Here is a 12331-nt window from a genome sequence, read left to right as displayed (position 1 = left end):
ACAGAACCACTATTCATTCAGTATGCCACTGAAACACATTCCCTGACTGACAGAACCACTATTCATTCAGGACACCATCCAACCTGGAACTGAGTGAGTAGTGTTTGGTCTGATGCTATTTTGAAAGCCAAGAAGAAAAAAAGAAAAAAGAAAAAGAAAGTACATTACAATAATATATTTGACTTTATGGGGACTGAATGCTGAGTTAAGGCTTGCTAGGACAGACCAGATACAACATCAATTAGCACTGAGGTGTGAAGTAAGAGGTGTCGAGGCCTTTGGGCCCCCTCCTGCTGTTCAAAGACCATCCACTTGCATTTTCTACAAGAAATCTGTCTCCAGAAATAAAAGCTTCTCCCAAGTGGGTGTGACACTAGCTCCACGTTGTTATATATTTAATTTTTGGCTCTTTGGATCATAACTCCTGCTTCAAATCAAATCAAATCAAATGTTATTTGTCACATACACATGGTTAGCAGATGTTAATGCGAGTGTAGCGAAATGCTTGTGCTTTTAGTTCTGACAATGCAGTAATAACCAACGAGTAATCTAACCTAACAATTTCACAACAACTACCTTATACACACAAGTGTAAAGGAATGAAGAATATGTACATAAAAATATATGAATGAGTGATGGTACAGAACGGCATAGGCAAGGTGCAGTAGATGGTATCGAGTACAGTATATACATATGAGATGAGTAATGTAGGGTATGTAAACATATAAAAGTGGCATTGTTTAAAGTGGCTAGTGATACATTTATTACATCAAGATGGCAAGATGCAGTAGATGGTATAGAGTACAGTATATACATATGAGATGAGTAATGTAGGGTATGTAAACATTATATGAAGTGGCATTGTTTAACCTTTCTAGCCCCCCCCACATTCCACTGAAAAGGCAGCGCGCAAATTTTTTTATTTTTTTTTGTTGAAATATTTAACTTTCACACATTAACAAGTCCAATACAGCAAATGAAAGATAAACATCTTGTGAATCCAGCCAACATGTCCGATTTTTTAAATGTTTTACAGCGAAAACACCACGTATATTTATGTTAGCTCACCACCAAATACAAAAAAGCACAGACATTTTTTTCACAGCACAGGTAGCTTGCACAAAACCCCCAAATAGAGATAGAATTAGTCACTAACCAAGAAACAACTTCATCAGATGACAGTCTTATAACATGTTATACAATAAATCTATGTTTTGTTAGAAAAATTTGCATATTTCAGGTATAAATCATAGTTTTACATTGCAGCTACAATCACAAATAACACCGAAGCAGCAAGAATAACTACAGAGAGCAACGTGAAATACATAAATACTCATCATAAAACATTTATGAAAAATACATGGTGTACAGCAAATGAAAGATAAACATCTTGTGAATCCAGCCAATATTTCAGATTCTTTAAGTGTTTTACAGCGAAAACACAATATAGCATTATATTAGCGTACCACAATAGCCAACCACACAACCGCATTCATTCACCGCAAAGGTAGCGATCGCAAAAAAACAGCAAAAGATATAAAATTATTCACTAACCTTGACTAACTTCATCAGATGACAGTCCTATAACATCATGTTACACAATACATATATGTTTTGTTCGAAAATGTGCATATTTAGCTGTACAAATCGTGGTTTTACAATGTGAATACGTAGCCAAACTGCACAAAATTATCCGGATATATTTCTGACACTCACCTAATCTAATCAAATAACTCATCATAAACTTTACAAAAAAATGTTGTACAGCAAATGAAAGATACACTAGTTCTTAATGCAATCGCCGTGTTAGAATTCTAAAAATAACTTTAGTACGACATACAGCTTACGTTATAGCGAGACAGCGCCTGCAATGAGGGTGGAAAATAGTACTAAACATTTTCCACAGAAATACGAAATAACATCATAAATGGTTCCTACTTTTGCTGAGCTTCCATCAGAATCTTGTACAAGGAGTCCTTTGTCCAGAATAAATCGTTGTTTGGTTTTAGAATGTCCTCTTCTCCTGTCGAATTAGCAACCAAAGCTAGCCAAGTGGCGCGAAGTTGTCCATCTTCACCAAACGCAGAGAACGGAAAACGCCAAAACTCCCGATAAACGTTCAATAATCTGATAAAACTATATTGAAAAAACATACTTTACGATGATATTATCACATGTATCAAATAAAATCAAAGCCGGAGATATTAGCCGTCTATACCGAAAGCTTTTCAGAAGGCAATCCAGGGTTCCTTCCCGCGCCTTGCTGGACAAAGGAAATTTGGGGTCACGTCATTCCAAGAGCTCTTGTTCGACCTCAGATCAAGCTAGACACCCCATTCCACCTCCCACTGCCTGTTGACATCTAGTGGAAGGCGTATGAAGTGCATGTATATCCATAGATTTCAAGCAAATGAATAGGAAGGCCCTGGAACAGAGCCTCGATTTCAGATTTTTCACTTCCTGTTGAAGTTTGCTGCAAAATGAGTTCTGTTTTACTCACAGATATAATTCAAACGGTTTTAGAAACTTGAGTGTTTTCTATCCAATAGTAATAATAATATGCATATTGTACGATCTAGAATAGAGTACGAGGCCGTTTAAATTGGGCACGATTTTTTCCCAAAGTGAAAATAGCGCCCCCTACACACTAACAGGTTAAAGTGGCTAGTGATACATTTTTTCATCAATTTTTACATTTTTAAAGTGGCTGGAGTTGAGTCAGTATGTTGGCAGCAGCCACTAAATGTTAGCGGTGGCTGTTTAACAGTCTGATGGCCTTGAGATAGAAGCTGTTTTTCAGTCTCTCGGTCCCTGCTTTGATGCACCTTTACTGACCTCGCCTTCTGGATGATAGCGGGGTGAACAGGCAGTGGCTCGGGTGGTTGTTGTCCTTGATGATCTTTATGGCCTTCCTGTGACATCGGGTGCTGTAGGTGTCCTGGAGGGCAGGTAGTTTGCCCCCGGTGATGCGTTGTGCAGACCTCACTGCACAACGTTGCTGGGTGCTATTGTCCTCCATCAGCACCGGCCTGTACCCTACCTGCCCGAAGCTCTCTCCTGGCCCCTTACACTAAGTCTGAATTTTTCCTGCTAGGTGACCTAAACTGGGACAGGCTTAAACCACCTGAACAAGTCATAAAGCAATGGGACTCGTTACATCTTTCTCAGATTATTACCAATCCCACAAGGTATGACTCCAAAAACCCAGAAAAGGCTACGCTCCTCGAAGTTATCCTCACAAATAATCCTGATAGGTATCAGTCTGGTGTTTTCTGTAATGACCTTAGCGATCACTGTTTTACAGCCTGTGTTCGTAATGGCTGCACAGTGAAACGACCTGTCCTGATTTGTTATAGACGCTTGCTAAAAAACTTGACTGAACAAGCCTTCCTTCACAAACTGACCTCTGTAAAATGGTATAGAATCAGCTTGATCCTCTCTGTCGAAGACGCTTGGACCTTCTTTTTTGATATTTTCAGTGGTATTTTTAATACACACGCCCCCATAAACACGCCCCCATAAAGAAAATGATAATTAAAAACAGGTTCAGCCCCTGGTTTGACCGTGATCTTGCAGAATTACTCCACCTCAAGAATTGCATTTGACTAAAGGTTCGGCACACGCATACTCAGGCTGACTATCGTTCAGGCAATTGAGAAATAAGTGCACTCAGGCTATCCGGAAGGCCAAAGTTAGTTACTTAAGGAGCAGTTCTCTCTCCTTGGGTCTAACCCCAAGAAGTTCTGGAAAACCGTTAATGACCTGGAGAATAAACCCTCCTCCTAACAGCTGCCCATGTCCCTTAATGTTGATGATGTGGTTGTTACAAGCACATGGCTGGGCCATTTAATCACCACTTCATAAAGTCAGGATTCCTATTTCACTTAGCCATGCCTCCTTGCCAATCCAACATCTCCCACCCCTTCTAATGCGAAGAGCCCCAACGCTCCTCCCTCTTTTTCCCCTGCCCCACTACAAAGTTTCTCCCTGCAGGCAGTCACTGATTCCGAGGTGCTAAATGAGCTCCTGAAATTTGACCTCAAAAAACCATCTGGGCCAGATGGTTTAGACCCTTTCTTCTTTAAGGTTGCTGCCCCTATCATCGGCAAGCCTATCTCTGACCTTTTCAACCTGCCTCTCCTTTCTGGGGAGGTTCCCATTGCTTAGAAGTCAGCCACGGTTCATCCTTTATTTAAAGGGGAGATCAAGCTGATCACAACTGTTATAGGCCTATTTCTATTTTGCCCTGTTTATCAAAAGTGTTGGAAAAACTTGTCAGATAATCAACTGACTGGCTTTTCTTGATGTCTATAGTATTCTCTCTGGTATGCAATCTGGTTTCCGCTCAGGTTATGGATGTGTCACTGCAACCTTAAAGGTCCTCAATGATGTCACCATTGCCCTTGATTCTAAGCAATGTTGTGCTGCTATTTTTATTGACTTGGCCAAAGCTTTTGATACGGTAGACCATTCCATTCTGGTCTCTGAGGGGTCTTTGGCCTGGTTTGCTAATTACCTCTCAACAACATAGCTCAGGCAGTAGGAAGCTCTCTCATCCATTTACGTATATGCAGATGATACAGTCTTATACTCAGATGGCCCCTCCCCAGACTTTGTGTTAAATGCTCTACAACAATCTTTCTTAGTGTCCAACAAGCTTTCTCTACCCTTAACCTTGTTTTGAACACCTCCAAAACAAAGGTCATGTGGTTTGGTAAGAAGAATGCCCCTACTCCCACAGGTGTTATTACTACCTCTGAGGGTTTAGAGCTTGATGTAGTCACCTCATACAAGTACTTGGGAGTATGGCTAGACGGTGCACTGTCCTTCTCTCAGCACATATCAACACTGCAGACTAAAGTGAAATCTAGACTTGGTTTCCTCTATCGTAATCGCTCCTCTTTCACCCCAGCTGCCAAACTAACCCTGATTCAGATGACCATCCTACCCACGCAAGATTACAGAGACTTAACACACACTGTATATAGACTTTTCTATTGTGTTATTGACTGTACATCACTGCACTCTATACTACTCTGTAAACTAGTCATCTCTGTATACCCATTGCAAGACCAACTGGTTGATGCTTATTTATAAAACCCTCTAAGGCCTCACTCCCACCTGAGATATCTACTGCAGCCCTCATCCTCCACATACAACACCCGTTCTGCCAGTCACATTCTGTTAAAGGTCCCCAAAGCTCACACAACCCTGGGTTGCTCCTCTTTTCTCTTCACTGCAGCCAGCGACTGGAACGAGCTGCAACAACCACTCAAACTTGACAGTTGTATCTCAATCTCTTCATTCAAAGGCTCAATCATGGACACTCCTATTGACAATTGTGGCTGCTTTGTGTGATGTATTGTTGTCTGTACCTTCTTGCCCTTTGTGCTGTTGTCTGTGCCCAATAATGTTTGTACCATGTTTTGTGCTGCTACCATGCTGTGTTGCTACCATGCTGAGTTGTCATGTGTTGCTGCCTTGCTATGTTGTTGTCTTAGGTCTCTCTTTATGTAGTGTTGTGTTGTCTCTCTTGTTGTGATGTGTGTTTTGTCCTATATTTATATTGTATTCATTTAAAAAAAAAAATATCCCAGGCCCCCGTACTTGCAGGAGGCCTTTTCTTTTTGTCAATAAGAATTTGTTCTTAACTGACGTGCCTAGTTAAATAAAATAAAAAATATATAGAAAAAAATATAGACTGTAACAGTGGAGATGGACACAGTCACAAGGTGTTCAGAATGTGCTCTGTGATGTACATTTTCACATTCAAGGCCATGTCAAAATAAATTGTGGTCTTGGTGAATGACTTAATTTCCCTTGCCATTAGCTAGGTTTCCATCCAATTGGCAACAGATTTTTATACAAATATTCCAAAAAGTTAAACTTATTCCATCTGCCTATAAAATGCTTTTCCACGATGTGGTGGTAGTACAATGGTAATACAATAAAACATATCTTTCTACTATATGATGGTTTTTATATCAATATTAGCGCATACAATCATTTCCACCGCAGTTGTCGCATAATCTATTTCAACTTGTCTTCAGAACAGCACGTCAGAACAGCACTTCAGAACAGAACTCAAATGTGCCATTCTTTCTGGGTGCTCAGCTCAGCTGTCCAATACCAGATTGTGGTGTGTTGAAGCATGGGACATGTGAGTCCTCCTGTCTGTCTTGTGTAGTCTGGTGTAAGACAGCTTTTGAGCTGTGGAGTCTCTTGCTCGCTCTCTCCCTCTCCCTTTGCCCCTCTCTCTCTCTTGCCCTCTCTCTTTGCCTCTCTCTCCCTCTCCCTTCGCCTCTCTCTCTCCCTCTCCATCTCCCTCTTTCTCTCTCTCCATTCTCTCTCCTCTCTCTCCTTCCCCTCTGTCCCGTCTCTCTCTCTCTCCTCTCACCTCTCTCTCCTTCCCCTCTCTCCTGTCTCTATCTCTCTCCCTCTCCTCTCTCTCTCCTTCCCCTCTCTACTGTCTCTCTCTCCTCTCTCTCCTTCCCCTCTCTCCTGCCTCTCTCTCTCCTTCCCCTCTCTCCTGTCTCTCTCTCCTCTCTTTCCCTCTTTCTCTCACTCTTTACCGATTGGTCACTGGCCTGCATGCTAAAGCTAAGATCATCTAACTGTCATGCAGCAGCTCATTAAACAGAGACCGGTGGCCTTAAATCCGATGGACCTTGTTGGGGCAGCTTGACGTTTATTGTCATGAGTCTTGTCCTGGCCAGCTGCAATGTTAAAATGGGCTATATTGTGAATATTTATGAAAACAAAAATTAGCTTTTTGGTCTAAATTTAAGCATCAGGATTAGCAGTGTGGTTAAGGTTAGGTTTAAAACATTTAATGACTTTGTGGCTGTGCCAGCAAGTGACCACTAGAGCTGCCTCCAAAACATCGTTCATGACGAAAAACGCTTACCTGCCTTGTTGAGCTGGGTAGCCCTCAGTAGTAGGGGAGGGAAGGTGAGGGAATACAGCTAGGCTACATATCTATTTGGGTTTATTGGTTAGGTTATAAGATATGTTACAAAAATGTGGGTTTGGAGACAGGGATTGGGACCGGTTCAGGGAACAGAACCAAAAACGTGAAAATAACTACATTTTCTGAGGAACGGAAACAGAAACGGGAACACTATTGTTCCGGAACAAAACCATTATTTTCAAATGTTGAGAACCGGTTGTGAGTGAGACCCAAATGGCACTCTATTCCCTTTATTGTGCACTACTTTTGACATTGAGTGCCATTTAAGACCCATGTCACAGCTGCAAACTACAAATCTGAAAGACTGGAAGTGGCCATTTGGAGGTAAGCCATCTCAATCAATCAATCAATCAAATGTATTTATAAAGCCCTTCTTACACCAGCTGATGTCACAGTGCTGTACAGAAACCCAGCCTAAAACCACAAACAGCAAGCAATGCAGGTGTAGAAGCACGGTGGCTAGGAAAAACTCCCTAGAAAGGCCAGAACCTAGGAAGAAACCTAGAGAGGAACCAGGCTATGAGGGGTGGCCAGTCCTCTTCTGGCTGTGCCAGGTGGAGATTATAACAGAACATGGCATGGTCCTAGGGTTCAGGTCCTCCGAGAGAGAGCGAAAGAGAGAGAGAATTAGAGAGTGCATACTTAAATTCACACAGGACACTGGATAAGACAGGAGAAATACTCCAGATATAACAGACTGACCCTAGCCCCCCGACACATAAACTATTGCAGCATAAATACTGCGTCCGACGATACCCCCGAACAGGGCCAAACAGGCAGTATATAACCCCACGCACTTTGCCAAAGCACAGCCCCCACACCACTAGAGGGATATCTCCAACCACCAACTTACCATCCTGAGACAAGGCCGAGTATATCCCACAAAGATCTCCCCACGGCACATTCCAAGGGGGGGGGGGCGCCAACTCTGACAGGAATATCACATCAGTGACTCAACCCACTCAAGTGACACACCCCACCCAGGGATGGCATGGAAGAGCACCAGTAAGCCAGTGACTCAGCCCCTGTAATAGGGTTTGAGGCAGAGAATCCCAGTGGAGAGAGGGGAACCGGCCAGGCAGAGACATGCTCCAGTGCCTTTCCACACACTCCAGACTACACTCAATCATAGAACCTACTGAAGAGATGAGTCTTCAATAAAGACTTAAAGGTTGAGACCGAGTTTGCGTCTCTCACATGGATAGGCAGATCATTCCATAAAAATGGAGCTCTATAGGAGAAAGCCCTGCCTCCAGCTGTTTGCTTAGAAATTCTAGGGACAATAAGGAGGCCTGCGTCTTGTGACCGTAGCATACGTGTAGGTGTGTACAGCAGGACCAAATCAGAAAGATAGGTAGGAGCAAGCCCATGTAATGCTTTGTAGGTTAGCAGTAAAACCTTGAAATCAGCCCTTGCCTTAACAGGAAGTCAGTGTAGAGAGGCTAGCACTGGAGTAATATGATCACATTTTTAGGTTCTAGTCAAGATTCTAGCAGCTGTGTTTAGCACTAACTGAAGTTTATTTATTGCTTTTTCCGGGTAGCCGGAAAGTAGAGCATTGCAGTAGTCTAACCTAGAAGTGACAAAAGCATGGATACATTTTTCTGCATAATTTTTGGACAGAAAGTTTCTGATTTTTGCAAGGAAAAAGCTGTCCTTGAAACAGTCTTAATATGTTCGTCAAAAGAGAGATCAAGGTTCAGGCTAACGCCGAGGTCAATCACAGTTGTATTTGAGATGACTGTAGATTAATTGTCAGATTCAACAGAATATCTCTTTGTTTCTTGGGACCTAGAACTAGCATCTCTGTTTTGTCCGAGTTTAAAAGTAGAACATTTACCGCCATCCACTTCCTTATGTCTGAAACACAGGCTTCCAGGTAGGGCAATTTTGGGGCTTCACCATGTTTTATCGAAATGTACAGCTGTGTCGTCTGCATAGCAGTGAAAGTTAACATTATGTTTCCGAATGACATCACCAAGAGGTCAAATATATAGTGAAAACGATAATGGTCCTAAAACAGAGCCTTGAGGAACACCGAAATGTACAGTTGATTTGTCAGAGGACAAACCATCCACAGAGACAAACTGATATCTTTCCAACAGATAAGATCTAAACCAGGCCAGAACTTGTCCGTGTAGACCAATTTGGGTTTCCAATCTCTCCAAAAGAATGTGGTGATCGATGATATCAAAAGCAGCACTAAGGTCTAGGAGCACGAGGACAGATGCAGAGCCTCGGTCTGACGCCATTAAAAGATAATTTACCACCTTCACAAGTGCAGTCTCAGTGCTATGATTGTGTCTAAAACCAGACTGAAGCGTTTTGTATACATTGTTTGTCTTCAGGAAGGCAATGAGTTGCTGCGCAACAGCTTTTTCTAAAATGTTTGAGAGGAATGGGAAATTCGATATAGGCTGATTCGTTTTTTTATATTTTTTTGGTCAAGGTTTGGCTTTTTCAAGAGAGGCTTTATTACTGCCACTTTTAGTGAGTTTTGTACACATCCGGTGGATAGAGAGACGTTTATTATGTTCAACATAGAAGGGCCAAGCACAGGAAGCAGCTCTTTCAGTAGTTTAGTTGGAATTGGGTCCAGTATGCAGCTTGGAGGTTTAGTAGCCATGATTATTTTCATCAATGTGTCAAGAGATATAGTATTAAAAATGTGAGTGTCTCCCTTGATCCTAGGTCCTGGCAGAGTTGTGCAGACTCAGGACAACTGAGCTTTGGAAGAATACGCGGATTTAAAGAGGAGTCCGTAATTTGCTTTCTAATGATCATGATCTTTTCCTCAAAGAAGTTCATGAATTTATCACTGCTGAAGTGAAAGCCATCCTCTCTTGGAGAATGCTTCTTTTTAGTTAGCTTTGCGACGGTATCAAAAATACATTTTGGATTGTTCTTATTTTCCTCAATTAAGTTGGAAAAATAGGATGATCAGGCAGCAGTGAGGGCTCCATCATATGATGACTACTGAAGTGAACTGTAGTTGTCACTAAAGGCTGAAGTGAAGTGTAGTCGTCACTAAAGGCTGAAGTGAAGTGTAGTCGTCACTAAAGTCTGAAGTGAAGTGTAGTCGTCACTAAAGGCTGAAGTGAAGTGTAGTCGTCACTAAAGTCTGAAGTAAAGTGTAGTTGTCACTAAAGGCTGAAGTGAAGTGTAGTCGTCACTAAAGTCTGAAGTAAAGTGTAGTTGTCACTAAAGGCTGAAGTGAAGTGTAGTCGTCACTAAAGTCTGAAGTGAAGTGTAGTCGTCACTAAAGGCTGAAGTTAAGTGTAGTCGTCACTAAAGTCTGAAGTAAAGTGTAGTTGTCACTAAAGGCTGAAGTGAAGTGTAGTCGTCACTAAAGTCTGAAGTGAAGTGTAGTCGTCACTAAAGGCTGAAGTGAAGTGTAGTCGTCACTAAAGGCTGAAGTAAAGTGTAGTTGTCACTAAAGTCTGAAGTGAAGTGTAGTTGTCATTGAAGGCTGAAATGTAGTCGTCACTAAAGGCTGAAGTGAAGTGTTGTCGTCACTAAAGGCTTGGTGCCTTATGCCAAGCAGTAGGTAGATAGAGAGGACACCTGTCACGTTGTATGCGTCCCAAATGGCACCCTATTCCCTTTATTGTGCACTACTTTTGACCAGGGACCATAAGGCTTTAGTGACGACAACACTTCACATCCATTGGCTTTTTATTTTCGATTGGAGTGGTTTTTGTGAATGCCAAGCCAAATGGAGGTGCTTACTTTGAAGCTCTCCCAGGGCCGTACTTCAAAAGGCCTTCATTAAAAACCTAATAATAAAATATCTCCATTTACATGAGTTATAGCAGACGGATCATCGTACCTTTTAAATTCACGTTGTTCTACCCTATTCCCTTTATTGTGCACTACTTTTGACCAGGGACCATAAGGCTTTAGTGACGACAACACTTCACATCCATTGGCTTTTTATTTTCGATTGGAGTGGTTTTTGTGAATGCCAAGCCAAATGGAGGTGCTTACTTTGAAGCTCTCCCAGGGCCGTACTTCAAAAGGCCTTCATTAAAAACCTAATAATAAAATATCTCCATTTACATGAGTTATAGCAGACGGATCATCGTACCTTTTAAATTCACGTTGTTCTCGTTAACCTTTTGGAATGAATACATTTATATTCATCAGACATTATTGGATGAGACAATGTATTATAATGAGATTGGGCCAGTGCAATGTCAAACACCAAGACAGTCTTAGTCTGTCATTGTGTAAAATAGTGTGATTATGAACTGGTCAGGTCAAACCGCAGAAATCAAGAGCACAGCATTGAGACCTGTCTCTCTCTGCCAACCTTTGAGAAATAGCTGTTTGGGCGTATTTAGCATTGCATGTGTCCCAAATGGCAGTTTATTTCCTTTGTAGTGCACTACTTTTGACCAGGGCCCATAGGGCTCGCATCAAATATAGTCCACTTTATAATGAATAGGGTGCCATTTGGGACACAGTTACTGGACATGCGAAGCGTTGAGCCTAGTTCATCTCTTCTATACTAGACTGAGTGCTTTTCTCTATTCCGCTACATTTTTCCTTTTCTGTGAGTCTCAGACACTGCACATAATTGTCTACATGAGTGTGAGATATGGGCTGGTGAGAGATTGTTTTTAAATCATTTTTTGCTCTTGTTTGGAGAGCTGTTACCTCCTTCTGTCTCCCTAAATCTTGTCAGATAAATGTTGGGGTTGTGGCGGATGAATCAGAATTAGACTTATGTGAGATACTTGTCATTAGAATGTATCCCTTTGGACTCTAGTGTTGGCAGTTGCACTTTTCCCTCAGCTAGGGCTCAGTCACTTGGGGCCCAGAGAGGGGAGAGGTCAGGCTTGTCTTTCACATGTCCCTGGTGCTATGCAGAATATCAGAAAGGGAAGTGGACAGAATGGAACATTGTCTTCATATGTGAATGTGTCTTTACCTATTCTTAAACCATGTGAAGGGATGGCGTGATTAATGGGGAACCAATTACTTGTCTCCACAATGTCTGTGCGCCAGTCACTCCCTCCTTTTCCATTGGGGGGAGGTGTATGGCAGTGTCTGGAACCATTGTATGTCCTCTGATCTTACACTTATCATGGGATAGTGTATGACCTAGAGGCTCACTCCCCTCAGTGAGCTTGTCCAGGAGTGGGGTCAAGAGGGGGTTTACTTGAGATGGGTGTATCTAGAGTTGACAATTGATATATGCAATTGGATGAGTTGGTGTTTTTGTACTATGAAGTACCATGAATGAGATTAGAACCTCGTCTTAGGGACCAAACTGAACGATAATTTATAGCGAATGCTATCTGGCTATGGGATACTCCTCTCTCAAGTAAAAGTCTTTCTTTGTGAACAGTTCCTAAA

Source organism: Salvelinus alpinus, chromosome 3, assembly GCF_045679555.1.
Source record: "Salvelinus alpinus chromosome 3, SLU_Salpinus.1, whole genome shotgun sequence".
Classification (NCBI taxonomy): domain Eukaryota; kingdom Metazoa; phylum Chordata; class Actinopteri; order Salmoniformes; family Salmonidae; genus Salvelinus; species Salvelinus alpinus.
Note: the sequence above shows the minus strand (reverse complement) of the source record.